The sequence below is a fragment of the Palaemon carinicauda genome, chromosome 8 (assembly GCF_036898095.1).
Source record: "Palaemon carinicauda isolate YSFRI2023 chromosome 8, ASM3689809v2, whole genome shotgun sequence".
NCBI classification, from domain to species: domain Eukaryota; kingdom Metazoa; phylum Arthropoda; class Malacostraca; order Decapoda; family Palaemonidae; genus Palaemon; species Palaemon carinicauda.
The window spans coordinates 166,156,715-166,179,214 of NC_090732.1; the positions used below are offsets into that span (position 1 = coordinate 166,156,715).

At 43.4% G+C, this 22,500-nt stretch overlaps 1 protein-coding gene across 1 annotated transcript in view; it reads right to left on the reverse strand.

Moving 5' to 3' along the window:
- Window positions 1–22,500, reverse strand: part of LOC137645545 (protein starmaker-like) — an 81,012-nt gene that overhangs the window by 53,783 nt on the left and 4,729 nt on the right. The window lies entirely within an intron of this gene.

A 22,500-nucleotide genomic window follows, 5' to 3' on the forward strand; every position in this document is an offset into this window, starting at 1 on the left:
TACATTTACATTATCTTACCTTACCTTCCCTTATCTTCCCTTACACCGTATTTACCATAGACTTACCTTTACTACCCTCATCTTACCTACCATTACATAACCTATCCATACCTTAGCTAACCTACCCTTACCTTAAGTAACCTACCATTATATTAGCTAACCTACCATTACATTAGCTAACCTACTCTTACCTTATTTAACCTACCCTTATTTTAGCTAACCTACCCTTATTTTAGCTAACCTACCCTTATTTTAGCTAACCTACCCTTATTTTAGCTAACCTACCCTTATTTTAGCTAACCTACCCTTATTTTACAATACCATGCCTTACCTCATCTTAGCTAACATACCCTTAGCTTAGCTATGCTTGCTTACCTTTTCCTACAATGCCGTACCATATTTGAGCTTTTAAGTGAGTGTAGTAAATATAGAATTAAAATATGTAAAGGACTCTGGTCTGAATAGTTAAGGAAAAAAATACAAATTACTTCCAAATTTATAATTTTGTACCAAATATTTTTTCATTATGTTTGGCTTTTATACTTATGGAAATATATTAATTCCACAGAACAAGAGGCACGGACAGCTTCACAACTTTCTGCTGGAAGCAGTTACAATATACCTTCACCTAACATTAGAAAGGAGACTAATTAATGGTCGCCATAACTATGGAAAGACTTCAGTCCTTGACCTCGTAGACTTAGGTAAGGAACAGTTTAATTTTGTTGTATGGGCCAATGTTTTAATTGTAGGTTTTTATGTGAAAGAGTTATGGAATTTGAAGGGCTATTACAGGTAGTTGAAACCCATTAGTAAGTAAAGAAAAAGACCTGGAATCCAAGGACAGGTTCTATGGGTTTGGTTATGCTATCTAAAATCCCTTTGTTCTTACACGAATACAAACATTTATCCTTTAATGTGGGAATTAATTCAAGCGCAGCTGGAACTCTGCAGCTAGAATCTTATAACTTAAGATGGGGAAGTCCTGCTGGTACACAGAACAGTCACTTTGATTTTTGCTGCCAAATAACAGAGAAATGCTTTGGCTTCTCTTCTTACTTGGCTTTTAGGATTTTCTTTAACCTATGACACTTGTTACCATTGACGACAATGTTCTTCAGCGTCTTATGACATTGTCATTGGGTCTGAACTTGATTGGCCAGTAATATTCTGCCCTTGAGTCAGACTTGGCTAATTGCCCAACCACCTATGAGTTCAAAAAGAAGAGGGTTTCAGGAGGAACAAATTCTTGTTCCCAAAAGAGAAACCGTGAGCAATACGCCTCCAATTGCACAGGTGGTTAGAAATTGGAATCTTTGTTTACCAATAAGCACGCTGCTTTGTGTGCTCAACATTCTCTGACTAGATCAGAAAACATGCCTCACTAGACCATGTCTGTGCTCAACGAGTTCCTGATACCTTCACAAATCAGCCCACTTTCACACATCAGCCCACTTTCATACATCAGCCCACTTTCACACATCAGCCCACTTTCACACATCAGCCCACTTTCACACATCAGCCCACTTTCACACATCAGCCCACTTTCACACATCAGCCCACTTTCACACATCAGCCAACTCTTACACTAGATCACTCAACACATTAGTGAACCTCTGGAACATATAACAGTGTTCTCACACACTAGCACTCTTAACACTACTGTGCTTAAAACTAATGTGATTAACACTACTGTACACCCACAGAGACAGCTTCATGTGATCCCATGGATCTTTTCACGCTTCATATTGCAAGCTTTCCCCAAGGGGAGGTATTCCATTATGTCCCAAATGTATGATTGCGATTATGTGTGTACATTCAATGATCACAAAGCTAGCAATGACTACAGGCACTCTCATTTGAAGCACTTGCCTTCCCAGACAGCCAGAGGGTAGCTGATATAGAAATGTGAAAAGGCGCAACTTCCACACACATTCAGCATAGAAAGGAGGAAAATTGTTCATACATCCAAGTGCCCTCGATCTAGGGATATACTCGGCTAACTTCGTACACACTACCAGTCAGAATAAAATGAGGCTGCCGCCTTTCTTTTCCCATCGTGGGCGATTAGTCCTTGGATTTTCACATGTCACTCTTACCAAGTCACTCTTACCATTTCTCTCCCCATGCGAGAAATAGTGTTGGTCAATCCTTCATCAAGGACAAAAAAAAGAGACTGAGAGATTGCATGCTACTTTTCTCTTTCCTCAACTGTTCGCGATCACATGCATCTTGAGAGCGCCACCACACATGCTTGTGATCTTGCATCTGTTGGCTATTGTGTTCTTCTACAGGAGCGACATCCCACCTGTTCGCTCGTCCATTAGAGTGATACTAGGCATACTACTAGGTGTTCACATGCTCTGAAAAAAGCGCCATGTCATATTTTTGCAATAGCACACTGGCTGATGATCGAAGGTAACACTCTCGCCTGTTTGCTGGTTATCGAACACACACTCTCCGGCTTATGGTTGATTGCACACCCTCTCACTTGCTCATGATCAATCACTTACCCTCTTACCTGCTTGCGATTAATTGCACATCCTCTCACCTGCTCTATTGAGCACTATTGGGACCACTTCTGCTTGCACTTTTCATTATATTTTTTGTTTGTTCCGTAACCGAAATACAAACCACGCTATTTACATGGGGTATTACTTTCGGGGTAGCTGAAATGACGAGCCATTAGATTTTTAACGAGGGTTAACTACCCTCTCGCTTGTTAGCGAGGGGGTAGGGGAGGGGTAGCTGGCTACCCCTCCCCCTCACACCGATGATCAGACCTGTCTGTCTCACCCTCGCATTTTTGACAGCCTTAATTTATTTGCTTTTTCTTACAGCTTGTGTTCTTGGAAGTTGGGCTCTTTCCATCATGCGGAAGTGCCCTGGACTTCCCGACCGCCCTTGTGGAACGTTCATGTCGGCGGTCGAGACCGACCCTCACTCCTTATGTCCATACTGCCGAGGTCAACGGTGTGATAGGGATAAAACTTGTAGTGAGTGCAGGGAGTGGTCTACCTCCCAGTGGGAGAGGTTTTCCTGGCGACGTAAGAAGAAGTCTAAGCGTGACCTTTCTCCTTCAAGGGCTGCCTTGAAGAAGGAAGGTTCCAAAGACACTTCTTCCGTTGCCCGAACCTCCTCCGAAGCTTCCACTCGATCGGTCTCTTGCGAGGGGCCGTCGAGTGGTAGCGTAGGCCTTTCTGTTGTTGACCAACCTTGGGGTTCGGGAGAGGGAGTTGCCTCCCATAGCGAGGCAGCTCCTCCTCCTCCACCTCCGGGGGAGGATTTTGATGTTGATGACTCTGTTTCTAACAATGATCTTTTGCAGCTTTGGGCTTCCTTGGGGCTTAAGGGCTCGCCCTCCAGGGAAGCCCTGTTTGACCTGATCCAGTTTGGTGCAGCTGTTAAACAGTCGCCGGTAATAGCAGAGGTTGATCCTCTGTCTATTGTCGATGTTGTTGTGGCAGAGGCTTCCGACGGGTCGGGCCAAACCCCTGCTGTTGTTGCGGATGTTGCTGAAGGCTCAGTTCCCCCCTCCGAACATCCTTCGAGGGAGGAGCTGGGTTCAACGGTCTCTCCTGCGGGTGATTCTCCCCCTCGGGGGAGTTCACTGACGTAGACTCCTCTTCGGAGGACCGGCAATGTTGTCGCTGCCCCTCGAGGTCGTCTTCGGTGTAAGGCTCGCCCTCCTCTTCGCCGTAGAGGCCTTCCTTCCCCTTATAAGGGAGTTAGGAGGCGCCTCTTCGGTTCTTCGCCTTCGACGTCCCCCGCAGAGGAGCCTCCTCGACGTGAGCAGACCGTTGCAGCTGCATCGCTAGACCTCTCAGCTGATCGTTTGCAATCTCCCACGCCTGCCAGACCTGCTAGCCTTCCTTCTCCGTTCGAGGACGCAGATGCACAATGGGCGCCAACGCACCCCGTTTTCTAACGGGCACCGGTCCCTTCGGGGCATAAGGGCTTATCTCCCATAGAGAGTAAGTCCCTTAAGCACCAGGTGTTACCTGCGCTCCCACGGTCTCCTGCGCGCTCACACGCAGTAGTGCGCAAGCCCTCTCCTGCTGTGGACCCTTCGGACTCAAATCGCCAGCGATCTTCTGAAGCCACGTCTTCTTGCCGTAGATCTCCTGCTCGCCAGCGCTCGCCAGCGCTCGCCTGCGCGCCAGCGCTCACCTGCGCGTCAGCGCTCTCCTGCTCGTCAGGGATTTCCTGTGCGCCAGCTTTCTCCTGCTCGCCAGCGCACATCTGCGCGCCCTGTTGCTGCTGTGCGCCTTGCGCGCCTACGTACTCCTGAGCACCCACGATCGCCTGCTCGCCAGCGCACATCTGCGCGTCCTGGTCCTGATACGCGCCATGCGCGCCAACGTTCGCCGCGCGCCCACGATCTCCGGATCTGGGTGCAGGCAAGGAGGCTGTTCCTTTGCCCCCTCACCGTCGATCTGCTGTGCGCCCGCAGACCCCGCCCACGCGCCAGCCTTTGCCTGCGCGCCATCGCGCGCACTCTCCTGTGCGCTCTTCTAGACCTGTTCGAGTGTCTGCACGCCCGCACGCCCACGAGAAGTCTCCAGTGCAAGCCTGTGAGCGTTCGCCTTTACGCGCCATTTCACCTTCTGGTCCTGCGTCCCAGCTAATAGCTCCTGATCACACCAATACGCGCCAGCGATCTCCAACGCGCCAGCGATCTCCCGCACGCCTGCGCGATCTTTTGCCTGCGCGCAAGCGCTCTCCAACGCGTCAGATCGCCGAAAGTCTCCTACGCACCCACGCGCTAACTCGCCTGTGCGCAGTCGATCGCCTTCTCGCCTTACGCGCCATCGCTCGCCAACGCGCCATCACTCCCCTGCGCGCCGTCGTTCTCCCGGCCACCAGCGCTCTCCCTTACAACCGCGCGCACTCTCACCTGCGCGCCCACGTGCACTTTCACCTACGTGCCCACGCGTTCACTCGCCTGCGCGCCCCGCTCGCCCGCGCTCCCACGCGCTCTCTCGCCCGCGCGCCCACGCGCTCTCTCGCCCGCGCGCCCTCTCGCCCGCGCGCCCACGAGCACCCGCGCTTTCATCTCCACACGCCCGCGCGCATGTGCACCAACGTTCGCCCGCGCACGACCTCGCAATCTTACCATCGCGCCAGCGCCAGCGCGACCCCGACCGCGATTCCCGCTGGGTTTCGCAGCACGGGCAACCTTGCAAGTCCTCTGGAGCGCGTACTTCCAGATCCTCGTCGTCACGATCTCCACCCCGTAAGCGCAGAGCAGCGCACTTGCAGGAGGAGGAAGAATCTTCAGAGAGGTCTAGGCAACACTCTTCTTCTTTTCAGGCAGGCCCTGTGGTGTCCACTCCTAAGGATCGCCCGATCCCCTTCCCTCCAGCGGGAGTCGCTGACACCGAGTCTGTCAGCCATCAGCCTTGGTTTGGGTCTCTGATCAAAGCGGTCGTCAAGGCTGTTAAGCCGGCCCTCGCTGATCTAGGCCTCAAACCAACGGCAGCCTCGTCCCTGCTGAAGAGAAGGAGAGGAGTGGACTTCGTGGTGACTTCTCCTAGGGTTAAACTGGCTCCTAAGAAGTCCGTTAGGAAGGCCCCTTCCCCCCCTCAGATGGTTTTGTCTTCTCCTGTGGACGAAGCCTTTCCATTCTCAGGAGAGTCCAGCGAGGTGAGACATTCTCCCACGGCACCAATGGGAGGAACCCCACCTCGAGTAGGAGAATCGTCTCGTGTGGGAGCAGAGAGGAGCCCTCAAACTTCTTTACTGGAGTCCAGTATCCCTCCTAGGAGGGAGTCCAAGGACTCGAAGACCGTCCTTAAGTCTTCATCCCGGATTCGACCAGAGCCAGCAAGACCCCAGGAGAACGTCTACGTGTCCCCCCAAGTAGAGCCGCTGGGGACAGGAGACTTTGCTGCCAGTCCACAAGGAGGAGAGCTGCATGAGTCGGAGCATGCCTTCTGGCAGGTCCTGAGTCTGATGAGGCAACTCAACAGGTTCGAGGACCCGGAGACCGCCCCTCGCGTAGGTAAGGATACGGTTCTGGACCAAGTCTACGGCACTCAAAAACCTCCTAAGGCCAGTGCGGCTCTGCCCTGGTCCCAGGGGGTTAAGAGCGCCAGAGACAAGGTTGAGAGCCAACTCTCCGAACTCGCCTCCTCCAGCCGTTCCTCTGCCGGCAACAAACTCCTCCTACCTCCTCGCGTACAACAGAGGAGGTACTTCGAGATCATGGGGGAGTCTTGTTTAGCTCTTCCTCTCCACCATTCTGTGGAAGAGCTCTCCAGGGGAATTTCTCTTGAGAAACTCTCCGCCCGGCAGGTGACATTCTCGGCTACAGAGATCTTGAGCCAGGAGAAGGTCGCAAAGTGTGCCATGCAGGCCACTTCGTGGCTGGATGTCTGGCTGGGGTCTCTGGGCATCCTGTTGTGATCCGAGGACTTGTCCAAGGAGAGCACCAGGAAGGCCATGGAGACTTTTCTCCTCCCGGGCACGCGCACCATCGAGTTTCTAGCTCACCAAGTTTCGAACTTGTGGGCGAACTCGATCTTGAAGCGTCGTGATGCGGTGACCGAGAGGTTCCATGTGAAGGTCCCAGCCGTGGAGGTCTGCAAGCTCAGACACTCTTCCATCCTGGGAAAGAGCCTGTTTGAGCCCTAGGATGTGGAACGGACAGCTGAGAGGTGGAGGAAATCGAATCACGATTCTCTCCTCCAAAGGGTTCTTACATCCAGACCCTACAAGCCTCCAGCACCTCAACAACAACAGCCTCGTCAGACTAGGACATCGAAACCGGCTCCGGCAGCAAAGGCAAAGGTGTCCAAAGAGCAGCCCTTTCCTGTCAAGGACAGGAAGGGTGGGAAGTCCTCCAGGGGAGGCAAGAATCCTAGAGGGAGCGGCCGAGTTCGCAAACGCTAGGATTCGCAATCCTCCTGCGTGTCCACCAGTGGGGGGATGCCTGCAGAGTTGTGCGTTCAGGTGGCAGCAACTCGGGGCCGATTCCTAGACGATCTCTGTGATCAGCCAAGGATATCGCGTCCCGTTCATAACATCTCTTCCTCCCCTGACAGCGAATCCAGTGTCGTTGAGCTCCTATGCCATGGGATCGGTAAAGGGGCTAGCCCTTCGGGCAGAAGTTGAAGCCATGCTCAAGAAGGATGCTCTCCAAGAGGTCGTCGACGGCTCCCCAGGCTTCTTCAGTCGACTCTTTCTTGTAAAGAAGGCATCTGGAGGCTGGAGACCAGTCATCGACCTCTCAGCCCTGAACAAGTTTGCCAAACAAACTCCGTTCAGCATGGAGACAGCAGAGACGGTCAGACTTGCAGTGAGACCGCAAGACTTCATGTGCACACTGGATCTAAAGGACGCGTACTTCCAGATCCCAATCCATTCGTCTTCCAGGAAGTACTTGAGATTCAGCCTAGACAAGAAGATCTACCAGTTCAAGGTGCTGTGTTTCGGTCTCTCCACAGCAACACAGGTGTTCACCAGAGTTTTCACCTTGATATCATCGTGGGCACACAGGATCGGCATCCGTCTCCTTCGCTATCTGGACGACTGGCTGATCCTGGCAGACTCGGAGTCGACCCTTCTTCAACACCGAGACAAGCTTCTGGGAGTTTGCCAAGATCTAGGGATCAGGGTAAATCTCGAGAAGTCTTCTCTGCTTCCATCTCAACGACTGGTATATCTAGGCATGATATTGGACACCAATCTCCACAAAGCCTTTCCATCAGACGACAGGATAGCAAGGCTGAGGAGGGTCGCAGAGACTTTCCAGCCCAATCTTGGTTACGTCTTCTAGGTCACCTGTCCTCCCTGGCCCGTCTAGTTCCAAACGGCTGCCTCAGGATGAGATCCCTGCAATGGCGGCTCAAGTTCCTGTGGAATCAAGGCCACGATTCCCCGGACGTTCTGGTCCCTATGGGGCCTGCAGAACGTACGGACCTGCAGTGGTGGTTGACGTACGGAAACCTTCGAAAGGGAGTGGATCTTCTCGTCCTCCCCCCCCCCCGGATTTGATGCTGTTCTCGGATGCGTCAAAAGAAGGGTGGTTGGCCCACGTTCTGAACCACAGGATCTCAGGCCGGTGGTCAGAATCAGAGAGGTACCTCGACATCAATCTGCTAGAAATGAAGGCCGTATATCTGGCCCTTCAACAGTTCCAACAGACCCTGGCGGGTCACTCTGTGGTGGTGATGAGCGACAACACCACCGTAGTGGCTTATATCAATAAGCAGGGAGGTATCTTTTCACAACAGCTATCCCATCTTGCAGTAGAGATTCTGAGATGGGCCGAAGTCCACTCGATTCCACTATCAGCTGGCTTCATTCCGGGCAAAAGGAATGTGCTCGCCGACAGTCTGAGCAGAGCTTCGCAGATAGTGATTACCGAGTGGTCTTTGGATCCTCTAGTAGCCAACAAAGTCCTGACTTTGTGGGGTTCCCCGACAGTGGACTTGTTCGCGACAGCCTTGAATTTCAAGCTGCCGCTGTACTGCTCCCCAGTCCCGGACCCCAAGGCACTCTGGCAAGATGCCTTCCAACAACGGTGGGACAACATCGATGTCTACGCCTTCCCACCATTCTGTCTGATGAGAAGGGTGCTCAACAAGACCAGACTATCGGTCAACCTGTCGATGACCTTGATAGCTCCGCTATGGCATCATGCAGAGTGGTTCCCGGACCTTCTGCAGCTCCTGACGGAACTCCCGAGAGAACTCCCCCCACGACCCGAGCTACTCAGGCAACCTCACAGCAAAATCTTCCACAAAACCGTAGCTTCGCTTCGGCTTCACGCCTGGAGACTATCCAGCATCTCCTCACAGAGAGAGGCTTTTCGCAACAAGGTGCGGAGAGGATGTCTCAACACCTGCGAAAGTCATCTACAGGAGTCTACCAGGCGAAGTGGAGAGTCTTCTGTGGTTGGTGTCGTGGGAGGGGTATCTCTCCCCTCGATGCCACTATTCCAGCAATAGCGGAGTTTCTTGTATATTTGCTGAAGGAAATGCGCCTTTCGGTCTCAGCGGTGAAAGGCTATTGCTCAGCCTTAAGCCTGGCCTTCAGGCTGAAAGGATTGGACATTTCTTCCTCGTTGGAACTTTCCTTGCTCATACGAAGCTACGAACTTAACTGCCCTGAGTCGGAAGTGAGACCTCCTCCATGGAACGTGGTTCGGGTTCTCAGGGCTCTAAAGAGACCTCCGTTCGAACCATTACGCCAGGCTTCTGATTGTCACCTTACTTGGAAGACGGTGTTCCTGCTCGCTCTGGCTTCAGCCAAGCGTGTCAGTGAACTCCATGGTCTCTCGTACAACGTCGCCCATTCAAGGGGATGGGGGGAGGTAACGTTCAGGTTCGTCCCCGAGTTTTTGCTAAGACTCAAAATCCTGGAGTTCCGGACCCACGGTTCGACTCCTTCATGGTTTCGAGACTTCGTTCTGTAACAGATGACCCAGACCATCTACTATGCCCAGTAAGGAGTCTGAGGCGTTATCTTAAAAGAACAGCTGCAGTTCGCCCTCGCGTGCAAGCCCTGTTTGTGAGTACGGGAAGGACGAAGAGGAGGGTCACCAAGAATACCATCTCAGCTTGGATTCGAAGGGTCATCCATCATGCCCTGAATCCAGACCCTCCTCCGTCACGTCGCCCTAGAGCACACGATGTCAGAGGCATCGCAACTTCCCTGGCATTCAAGAGAAACTTCTCTGTGACGCAGGTGCTACAAGCTGGAGTCTGGAAGCGTCAAACGACCTTCACAGCCCATTACCTGCAGGACGTGACCCACAGGAGCCTCGATACGTTCTCTATCGGGCCTGTGGTGGCTGCACAACAGCTGGTCTAATCTCAGGCTCCTTAATGGACAGGTAGCAGAAGGTTGAGGGCTTTGTTACCCGGTTTAAGACTGCATGAATGAAAAAGTATGTCTGGCCCTTACTCTTTTCTTCATCCTCCCCTCTCTTAGGGAAAGCAGCATCCTGGGTTCTCTGCATAGCTGACCTGAAACCACTGCAGGTAAACCATGCTTCCTTGTGTTCCTAGTATTAATATATTACTGTCGCGTCCCCCATACCCTGACGAGGTGGTATTGGGAACGTCCTAACCTAGATTTCCATCTAAAGGACTTCAGGTCAGCTTCCTAGGACGAGTCACACTTCTTTCATTCACACACAAGCTTATGTAGGCCGCACGTTCCTTGCGGAGCAAGGAATTTGTGAGATGCAGGGACTCCTTTTCTCGAGTGCTGCTCACTCGGATTCTGAGTCCCTGGGCAAAAGCCAAAGCCAGTAAGGCTGGGGACTTTCCACCCTACCTAAGGGTTAAGTCACCCCATGTAAATAGCGTGGTTTGTATTTCGGTTACGGAACAAATGACAAATTTGGAGATAATTTGTGTTTTTCCAACTATACAAACCTTAGCTATTTACACATATTTGCCCGCCAGCCCTGTCCCCCGTGAAGTCCTACCTCTAAGCGAAGTGAATCGGTTCACCGGTGTGTGAGGGGGGAGGGGTAGCCAGCTACCCCTACCCTACCCCCTCGCTAACTAGCGAGAGGGTAGTTAACCCTCGTTAAAAATCTAATGGCTCGTCATTTCAGCTACGCCGAAAGTAATACCTCATGTAAATAGCTAAGGTTTGTATGGTTAGGAAAAATACAAATTATCTCCAAATTTGTCATATTCGCACGGGTTGTGCCTATGTTTTCAAGCTTAATTTGTCAATCAATTTGCACACAAGCCTGCTCACTGGCTGACATGCGAGCTTCTGCTCTTTATGCGCTTTCACCCCCTTTAATCCCTGATATACATGGGATAGATAATAAAGATACAAGGAAACGCACTAATTCATCTCCTTAGCACAGTCCAATGATTGTTGGTGAATGCGGGGAAAGTACTCCTGTGCAGTTAACTACACTTTGGTGTTAGATCCTCACCCGCAGAGGCATAGGCGATCAAGATTGCCAAGATGCATCTCTTAAGCTGAGAATTATAGATTGTCACCAATTGAATTTGTCTTTGGTTGCCCATTTGAGAGCACCAAACCATCATTAGATAGTTTTTCATTTAAACAACCAGTTTCGGATCAAGTCTCTCCTGAAGGTGTTGCTCGCTCAGAAGGGAGAGGACCTTTGTTCTCCCTTTTAAAAGGGCTCCAAATGATGGGATAGAAAAGTCTGAAAAATATAAGGCCGAAAAATTCAACTGACTCCAATAGGTCTTTCCGTAGGAGAGATCCTGATGGTCCTTCTTCTCCTTGTCTCCACCTAATAGGCAGTGGAGTTCTCAGAAAAGTTAAAAGTTTTGTATGTGAGACACTTTTAGTTCCCAAAATAGGGAGATTAGAGATATATTTTTAATCCCTGACCCCCTTTGACGCCTGTTCGAACAGGAAGACAAGAAGCAGCACGATTCCTCACCAGAGAGGACCAGCCTCTCCTGGGGTAAGCCCAGGCTGCTTTTAGCTATTCCTTACTCAAGCACAGGAAAGTCATTTTGCCACAATCCTTATTAGGGGAAGTGTGGTGTAGTCAGGCAAACTCATATTCATGAGAAGTCTTCAAATTGCAACATTGTCAAACCCATCACATGCCAGGCCTACCAGACAAAGTATTCAAGCTAAACTATAATACTTTTACAGCAGGGCCGTGAAACCCAGCTGGTTCTCTGGCAGGTGTTCATGATGTGTAAGGAACCCTTTTCTCTTACACATCTGAGATGCTAGAGCTTTTTGTTCCTAATCTAAGCTTCCAGCCAGTTGAGAAAAGGGACTTCCTTCCACCTAAGGACAAGTCTCCCATAAGTAAAGGATGATGGTTTGTGTTCGTGTAGGAACAACTCGCATTTTTTAAGTATTTTGTCCTTTACTCAAACTTCCCCACTATCACCAGCTCCAGAGAAAGTCCCAGACTTCGTTCCAAGTGAATTGTCAATGAACCAGTGGAGTGGATAAGGGAAGCATGGCGGTCACTTCCCCATTACCAATATGTTATTACCTGTTGGTCGTTACAACTCGTTATAATTTTAACTGCCGTGTTCCAGATTCGTTGTTTTTATCTCCTATGGTTAGAAAAAAATACAAATTACTTTAAAAAACGTGATTTCACAGTCACCTGTGTGAGAGAAATCTGCCTATACATAATTATACTGTAATTAAGTGATATACAGTAGCCTACTCTGCATAAGGTACACTGCCAAATCAGGCAAGTTACTTCACAGATATCACCGCAAATACCTTATAAAGCCGAATTATTTCATGTCATGTAGCTCTAATCTTCCAAAGAGTGCTTTTAATGCCACAGGGTTAAAGAATTTAATATAACTATTTTTTGTGATAGATAAATATACACAACAGGAGTACATCTTGCCTTCCCTACTGGGTGTCAGGCATTGCACCAACCTGAAAGACAACAAAGGAGTCATGAGACAATAAGATGGCTGATGAGACAAAAAAAATTATAGTAAAAATCAAAATCAAGACTTAAATATAAAGAAAAATAACTACAACACACTCCAAGATTCCCCATAAATAATTTCTTCAAGAAAGTATCTACACCTTGGCCTAGGGAGCAAAGTCTTTCCATTCAAATTGCTTTGGATTGTCCAGAGACCCCAAGATATTTACTTGGGTGTTCACGTTGGTGTCGTCATATTCCCATGCCAATGGAATTCATCTGATCCAGTACTTAAACAAATGGCTAATACTGCCAGACTCAAAGAGTCCAAACTTTATTATTGTGACATTCTCTTCTCGTTTTATTCCGATCTCAGGATTATTACAAATCTGGAGAAGTCCAAGCTTCCACCCGAGCAAAGAGTGATAGAAATTGGCATGGACATAGACACAATAATAGGGAGAGTTTATCCATATGAAAGAAGGTAACTCAAATCATGAAATTAGCTCATCCCTTCCTTCATCAGACACAGTCACGAGCACAACAATAGCTACAGCTAATCGGACGCCTGACCTATCTAGAGAAACTAATGCCTCCCAGTTGCCTCCACTTATGACCATCACAATAATGTATAAGGAGACACCTGTCACAGACCACAGATTCTCCTTGAAATCCAGAAACAATCAAGCAAGACACCAAATCCGACCTACTTTGGTCTCCCTTAGAGTGCTCCCATCCAGGCATCCTTTATACAAGGACCCATCTCAAGGACCATCTGGCATCAGGAAATGGGGTGCTAGAAGACAAGGCTCTCCATATAAATGAGCTGGAGTTGAAGGCAAACTATCTACTACGGCCACTTGGTTACATTGATGAATGATAATTCAACTGTTGTGGCATATGTCAACAAAGGAGGTGACACAGTATCAAAGCTTCTCTGCTAGTTAGCTGTATTGGTGCATAACTGGGCAGTCCAGAATAAGGTTATCCTCTCAGCCTGGTTCATTCTCAACAAAAAGAGTGTAACAGCAGACAAGCTGAGTCACTGGGGTCAGATAATTGGATCAGAATGGTCTTTACACCCCTGTGCTGCGACTAGGGGTGTTTCTCCTCTCGGAGCCACTATACCGCTGATAGCCGAATTTTTACTTTATCTCGGAGAGAAAAAACTTTGCTCAGGGTTAGCAGTGAAGGGCTATCGTTCCTTGACCCAGGTCTATTTTTATACTGCCATCAGTGCACCTCATGCAGTGCACTAAGTGTATGAATTAAGTGTTTTCACAATTTCCCTGTGGGGCCTACCTACGCCCTTTTCTTACTGTCTTTCTCCCAACCTTTTGTCCAACATCTATCAACTTTTACCTCTTAGCATATCTGAGAGGATTTCCCCTAGTTTCATTTTGGAGCTGAATGGCCCCCCTGACCCTAGCAACTTCCCATATAACCACTACCAATAAATCATACTGATACAGTACTCACTTTATGTCCCTATTGGAAGATATAGATAGAAAAAAAAAACTCTGTCCAAGTAGACATTAAAAGATTTGTATTGTTGTCTACCAACTCACATTTTGTGCTGTCATGAAACGATTACTTGACAACACATTAATGGCAAGGGCAGGCAAGGTCTAAGAGTAGCTGAGAGGACCAGTTTATCTATAATTGGCTTTCTACTATCGTTCAGAAAATTAAATTTCACTGGCTCTGAATCCAAGTACGAAAACAGTGAGTTCAATTAAACCTTTTCAGATAGCTGAAGTATTTGAAAAGATTTTATTGTCCTCTATGCATTATACTAGAAAAATATACTTCTACCTTATTACCTAATCACGTATATAATTGTTAGATTTTGATCTTAGTAATTTCCTAATATTCTACATGCAATATTACCAATGCAATGATGATACTGGTAACCTTATCAAGAATAGTACTCATAAAATCATTGTTGAAAGAATAGGGTTGATATAAAAGCACTAATCACTTTTCTTACTTGGCTGCTACTATAATTTCGGATAATTATCCAAGTTGAACTTTGTTTTATTCTTGTTTTGTTTTTTCACGAATTCTTGTTATTAGCACTGTTCTTCTTTTGGGTTTTTTCTTAAAAACATAAGAGCATGGTCAAGTTTGAGGTTCAAAAGTGCCTGTTATCTTGATCTCTAAAGATGGAGTTGAATATCCCAGTTATTCTATTGGATAACCCTAAAATGGGACTCTATGTATGAAATTAATTATCAAGAGTCAGGTTATAATTTGAAGGTGAAGAACATTTGGAGTAAAGATATTTTTCTTTTATTTCAGATGGTGTTTATTTACCTTCACATTTGAAATCCAAAATCCGAAGCCAGTTAAAAAAAATTACTAGTTGGCAACCTGATTCCCCTAATGATATGGGAAGGAGATGGAAGCTAAAGGAACGTTGATGGCACAAGATGAAATTATTCATATCTAATTCAAAGCTGATAACAGGAATGGAGGCTGTAATACTTAACCGTCATCAGTTTAAAGATAAGTTAAACTTTTCATTGTTTAAATTTTTCAGAAGTTTACACCTCAGGTTACAGAGTACTGTACTGTACGTAATGGATATCAATGAAAGGTAGATTATGTACAATGTACAATATAATTTTGAGTATATACTATCTGAAAAAGTACTGTATCGCAGAAATTCTCTTGAAATGATTGTTCTCAAATGTTTTTTGTGAGATGGTCATAATAAATTAATGTCAATCATTCATTTACTTGAAACGTTCCTCATAGTTTTTAGACAATTTTGTCCACACCAATTCATACTATAATTTCCATCTGTTAAAGCCAAATTGATTTCCATCTAAGAACGCTATCTTTAGCAAACTTGAGAATCATATTTGTTTTATAAAATGTAAATTATTCATTTAGATCACACGATCAAACATTCTTATAAATGAATCTATTGAACACACTTGTGCTTGTTTCTATTGATGTTCATGAATGAATAACTATGAAAAGCTAAACTATTTTTTTTTACTATGATCATTATTTAATAACAGTTTTCATATAATATGTTATATGTTTCAGTTGGCCTATCAAAGCTTTTTATTTGCTCTAAATTTTAAGAGGAGTAATTAAAGAATAATTATGAAAAGCGAAATAATTTTTCACATAATCTCATCTTATAACAGTTTTTATATGATTTTTTGTCATATGATTCAGTTTGCCTATCAAAGCTTTTTATTTGTTCAAAATTTATAGAGGAGTAATTATATTTTTTTTCAGGATGCAGTTGGTCCCTTGCTAGAGATGAACACATGACTGACGGCAGATATTGTGATGTCCATTAATCAAAAGAAAACTTCTGTTCAACATTGCAAGAGGATTATTTGGGATCTGTGATCTCAAGGAAAAATATACAAGCCATAGTTTTAGGTGTCGGGAGAATTAATAATTGCAGTTATATACCTTAGAAATAGTGTTAAAGGAGCATTTCACTGGCCGACACGGGTCGGAGCCCAGAAAATAATTTTTCAAATTTTTGTGTAGGTCTGTTTACAGTGAGGCTCTAAGTGCCCTATTACATGTTAAAGTTAACTTTTAGAATTCAACTACAAAATTATTTTCTATAAATCCTAAAATCTGCTGCTGTCTGTGCCATATACAGTAATTTTCATTTTACATTATACTTATTTATTAAGTCTTAATTATCGTAAACGCTACTGTCACTTTTTTATTTGAAAATTTCAACAAAGAACAAGACGTAAAATTAACTTATAGGTTTTTGGAACTTGAAATAGGACTGAATCACTTCAAGAACTTTTATCCCCATTTCAGTCTTTTGCTATCTTGTGTCATACTAAATTTACTAGAAGCCTCAGTATTGAATCTCACTCTCTAATGTATTGTCATCAATCGAAAATTTTACTTATATTTTTTTGTATTTATACTAGGTATAGAATGTGGGTAATATTTTGTTTTATCAAAACCATAGAAAAAGATCATATATTTTTCTGTTTTGTGTCACTTAATTCAAATTTGATTTGACCACAATGCTCACATGTTTGCCATAATTTATATATAGCATTTGAAGTAACATAATCACTTGATCATAGTACTATTAAGAATCAGAAAAAAATATCGGCTGAAAGTTTTGGTACTTGCATTTAATGACTCGTGTTTTTCACAAAGAAATCTTGTGGTATATTCAGATAAATTTTCTCTGTTTATTTTTTTTTTTTTTTTACAAAAATGATGAAAATCTTCAATCTAATTATATTGTATAATGTATGTTTTAAAAAGGTATATCATCTCAAGTCCAGATATTTGATCTAAACTTTACTTAATATATTTTTGTGACCAGGTCCTCAATCAAGTCAGGTCCTACTGGGCGAAGATCTTTTCTACCCTGTGATGTCTATTCTACATTGTTTTTCTATGCTACCATGCTCTTAGTGTCACCTACATATATTGGACGAAGTCTGATAGATTGGAATGTTACTTAATCATTCTGGGTGTTTTACCCTTTTTAAGTTTATGATTTCAAAAGGTTTTGTTTCCATCCTTACTGTCCATTAGGCCTTCCTACTCTGTAAATATTTGTTGGTCATTAAGCTTTGTCTTTAAGTAGAACACAACTTATGCACCTTGATGACATCATCATCATGTCTTATCATGCCAATGCCAAACTCATAAGAGAGCGTTGTTGTCTTGATCTGAGCAATGAGGGTCCAGTTGGCACTTGGCACCCTTTTGGTGTTTCCCCACATGGACATTCAGGGTTGGTGGCGCTTCTCCAGTTTTGCCCACTTTAACCCTTGTTCTGTTTAGGGTTAACCAGTCCTTCTTTCCTGGTGAGGCTTGATCTGCTGTGTAGGTCTTTTGTTTGGGCTGGGCAGTGTCTCGTTGGGTCACTTTCTCGCCACTTCTCTAGCTTGTGAGCAGCTACCCGGATTGGTTATAGTCCATCCAATGTTGATAACATAAAACCTATGACGATTGTTAAGGTCTTCTGAGTTTTCTTCTTATGTGCTGTTTTTTTTTGTGAATAACTAAGTTTCAACCGCAGTAATTTAGTTCTACTTTTTCTGCTCTGTTTGATGTAAAACATACTCGTGATGTGGAATTTAAGAGATTAAAAAATTTTCCTTGACTTGTCTTTTGTAAGGGGTGATACGGCCTGGTTTAAAGTATCACCTTAGAGTAAATTCTGATATTTTGTGTTTTTGTTTTTGGTCTGTTGGATTACTTTGAGCCTTCCTTGCTCTAAAGAGCTGTTTGTGAGCAATCATTGTTTACATTTGCTTCAGATAATTGTTTTAAAGATACATTTTTCCTGCACTTGTTATAAAGAGCTTTCATTATTATTCAGGATTTTGTTTGAGTACTATCTGTTTAAAATTGTCTTGCAGAGTTACCCTTGTTTTATGAATTTTCTCTGGACAAAGATTGGCCATTGGGTAATACCTTGGTTTACCATGTTTGTGATTATACTCCTTAGTTCTGATTTGGTTAAAACCTCTTTTGCAGCACTTCTTGGCCTATGGAGTTATTTAAAGAACTCCCTAACGATGGATTGTGGAGAAATTCCTGCTCTACGTTTTGAGGTTATTTGGAATACTAATTAGTCCATCAATAATATTGGAATCCTTCATCTATGGAGATATTTGAGGTGTTTCTTTTTTCAATAAGCTATCCAAGGCACGCATTTGATTTACCAGTTTTGAATATTCCCTCGTTTGCTTTTTTTTCTTTTTCTTTTGTGTGTGTGTGTGTGTGTGTGTGTGTGTGTGTGTGAAGCACACCTGGTTTATTCGAGAGACCACTTTGTCTGCCGAGTCATTTGGGCTTTATTCCTTTGTCCATTCAGTTATTCATGCCCCTTTTTGGTCGTGGTAGTATGTCTGGATGCTTTCGTTTTTGTATCATTTAGAACACTTCTAAGGGGTTGTCTCAGGCACTCATTGGATAAGTAGGTGATCTACAAGTTATTTTGAGCGCTATATTACCTTAGGAGTTATTTTGTGCAATCATTGGATTATTTCATCTCGCCCATTTTTTCCTTGTTTTTGTTCAAGTAATTTATTGTTTAATTTTTCAATCTTGTTTTCAAGAGCTCCAGTTTTCTTGTCGATCTTTAGACTACAGAGTTATTTGGCATTGTTCTGTGAATTAAGATCTAATTGATAAAATCTTTTTCAATTGGTTAATTTAAGATTTATATATATTTCTAATGACTTTGCTTTTATCTTTTGGGGGATATTTAAAAGAGAACTTCTGTATTAATGGAATTCAAGGTATGTTGCTCACATGTAGCACCTTAAGCTTCTCTTCCTATGCTGTCTGTCAAACGATCATAAAACTGGCGAGAAATTTGCTTTATCCTTTTTTGTTTCTTAGATAAGAAAATATTAAATGCATAATATTCTATAAATATCTTGTATAATGCCAAAGGAAAATCCTGTACAATATTTCTTATTCTTTAATGTGAGAATAATTCTTGAATATTAGTCAAATTTCATCCATATATTGTTTGTAAATATTTCTTAAATATTAGTCAAATCTCGTTCTAATACAATGTGATGATAATTCTTAAATATCAGTCAAATCTCGTTGTAATACAATGTGATGATCATTCTTAAATATTAGTCAAATCTCGTTCTAATACAATGTGATGATCAATCTTAAATATTAGTCAAATCTCGTTCTAATACAATGTGATGATCATTCTTAAATATTAGTCAATCTTAAATATTAGTCAAATCTCGTTCTAATACAATGTGATGATCATTCTTAAATATTAGTCAATCTTAAATATTAGTCAAATCTCGTTCTAATACTATGTGAGAACATTTCTTAAATATTAGACGAATTTCGTCCTAATATCTTTTGTAAACATTTCTTAAATATTAGTCAAATTTCGCCCTAATACAATGTGAGGATAATTCTTAAATATCAGTTAAATTTCTTCCTAATACAATGTGAGAATAATTCTTAAATATTAGTTAAATTTCGTCCCAATATCGTTTGTAAATATTTCTCAAGTATCAGTCAAATTCCGTTTTAATACCACGTGAGAATAATTTTTAAATATTAGTCAAATTTGGTCATAATATCATGAGAGAATAATTATTAAATATTAGTCAAATTTCGTCCTATTATCATGAGAGAATAATTACTAGATATTATTAGTCAAATTTCGTCCAAATAGTATGAGAGAATAATTATTGAATATTACTCAAATTTCGCCCTAATACATTGTGAGGATAGTTAGTAAATCGTTTGTATTACTTTGCAACAGTTGGCGTCTCTCTCTCTCTCTCTCTCTCTCTCTCTCTCTCTCTCTCAAGCTAGGGCTACTAAACTAGTTCCATGGACTAAAATGTCTTTGAGACATCCAAAATCCTTGTAACACACACACACACACTCACTCTCTCTCTCTCTCTCTCTCTCTCTCTCTCTCTCTCTCTCTCAAGCTAGGGTCACCAAACTAGTTCCATGGACTAAAATGCCTTAGAGACATCTAAAATCCTTGTACCTCTCTCTCTCTCTCTCTCTCTCTCTCTCTCTCTCTCTCTCTCTCTCAAGCTAGGGCTACTAAACTGGTTCCATGGACTAAAATGTCTTTGAGACATCCAAAATCCTTGTAACACTCTCTCTCTCTCTCTCTCTCTCTCTCTCTCTCTCAAGCTAGGGTCACCAAACTAGTTCCATGGACTAAAAAAATGTCTTAGAGACATCCAAAATCCTTGTAACTCTCTCTCTCTCTCTCTCTCTCTCTCTCTCTCTCAAGCTAGGGCTACTAAACTCTCTCTCTCTCAAGCTAGGGCTACTAAACTCTCTCTCTCTCAAGCTAGGGCTACTAAACAAGTTCCATGGACTAAAATGTCTTTGAGACATCCAAAATCCTTGTAACACTCTCTCTCTCTCTCTCTCTCTCTCTCTCTCTCTCAAGCTAGGGCTACTAAACTGGTTCCATGGACTAAAATGTCTTTGAGACATCCAAAATCCTTGTAACACTCTCTCTCCTCTCTCTCTCTCTCTCTCTCTCTCTCTCAAGCTAGGGTCACTAAACTAGTTCCATGGACTAAAAAATGTCTTAGAGACATCCAAAATCCTTGTAACTCTCTCTCTCTCTCTCTCTCTCTCTCTCTCTCTCTCAAGCTAGGGCTACTAAACTCTCTCTCTCAAGCTAGGGCTACTAAACAAGTTCCATGGACTAAAATGTCTTTGAGACATCCAAAATCCTTGTAACACACACACTCTCTCTCTCTCTCTCTCTCTCTCTCTCTCTCTCTCTCAAGCTAGGGTCACCAAACTAGTTCCATGGACTAAAATGTCTTAGAGACATCCAAAATCCTTGTAACTCACTCTCTCTCTCTCTCTCTCTCTCTCTCTCTCTCTCTCCCAAGCTAGGGCCACCAAACTAGTTCCATGGACTAAAATGTTTTTGAGACATCCAAAATCCTTGTAACTCTCTCTCTCTCTCTCTCTCTCTCTCTCTCTCCTTCTTCTTCTTCACGTATTCTCTCTCTCTCTCTCTCTCTCTCTCTCTCTCTCTATCTTCAAGTATTCATTCTCTCTCTCTCTCTCTCTCTCTCTCTCTCTCTCTCTCTCATCTTCAAGTATTCATTCTCTCTCTCTCTCTCTCTCTCTCTCTCTCTCTCTCATCTTCAAGTATTCTCTCTCTCTCTCTCTCATCTTCAAGTATTCTCTCTCTCTCTCTCTCTCTCTCTCTCTCTCTCTCTCTTTTCTTTTGGGACTACATGAATATACCTTGAGGAATTATATGCTAATTATTAAAAGTAAAAGGAAATCTATACACATTTTCAAATACTTTTGAATTAAGAAGTTCTCTTTTATTCCAACCTGATGCTCACCTGCAATTTCAGATCTCACACTCCCCATCCTTGATCCTTCCTTTATCCCAAATTTGGAAATGTTTAAAAAAATTAAAAAGACTCGCCTCGTATGGCAGATGAGTCTCCCTCGGCCCCCCTCCTCTTTGAGTATCAGAATTTGCCATTCTATTCCTCACTACAAAAAGGGCTAAAGGGTCCATGAGGTAGATCCTGATCTTAACTAGAGTAACCACTTGTTCTTTTAGACTGTTATTTAATCCCCATGTACAGAGCTTGTTCATTCTTTTACTGGTGTCTTGAGAGCTGTAGGTTAATGTGTTAGCTTGAATATATTGTACTTGTCAAAGGCCGACAGCCTGTTCTGGTAAACATGTTGGACTTTAGTCTGCTTATTGATTCAGCTGTCTTGTCAGTGCAGGTTTTATCCTGACAGCTAAAGTCATAAAAGTATGGTTATGTTATGCCATTATTAACTTGCTCAAAAGCCTCAAATTCTTTCAAGTTTGTAATAATTTATCAGATTTTATAATTTGATATAAAAGATATTTAAATCAAATAAATCAGAATTTTTTAAGAAGCTTCTATTGTAGGAGGTTATAATGTCAAATGTACAGGTTTTTGGTACTATTATTTTCATTATTTTTAAAGTATTATGCACATGTGTCAATGACAAAACATCAAATTTGTAATGAAATGTGTAATGTAAGTAGTGTAATATATCTCTAATGTAAAAGGATTGTGATTTAATGTGCTCCAGACACATTTCTGCTCTTTTTGAAGTTAATGTGTAATTGATGGTAACTGTTATTTTAAAACTTTTCATAAAAATTCAATACATTTAAAATATTGTATTAAAGATAAATGATAAGTGAACTTAACGTAAGTGTTTCAAGGAATCAGGTAAGAGGGTCATTTTCAAGACTTGCATTTCAGAATTTTTATTATGGCGAGACACCTGGGCTCTGTGAAAAGGTGCACAGCTCGGCTCAGAAATTCCATTTTGTTTCTTGGCTCGTGTCGTTTGTGCCTATGACATAAAGAAGGGGTAAATAACACTTTAATCATTTTTAGACGAATTGTGTAATAAAGTTCTTGAATATGTTGTCATTGACGTGAAAGCTGTATTATTTAAAGGGTGGGAAAATTTATTTATTATGAAAAATAGGGCAAAGAATCTTGTCAGGTTTACGAATTTTTGGTGAGATATTTCCTGGATTTTATGGCAAAGATTTTCTTATTTCATTACATTGCTTAGGGTATAAAAGTTCCATTTCCTTAAAATAGCTTCGATTACATACCTCC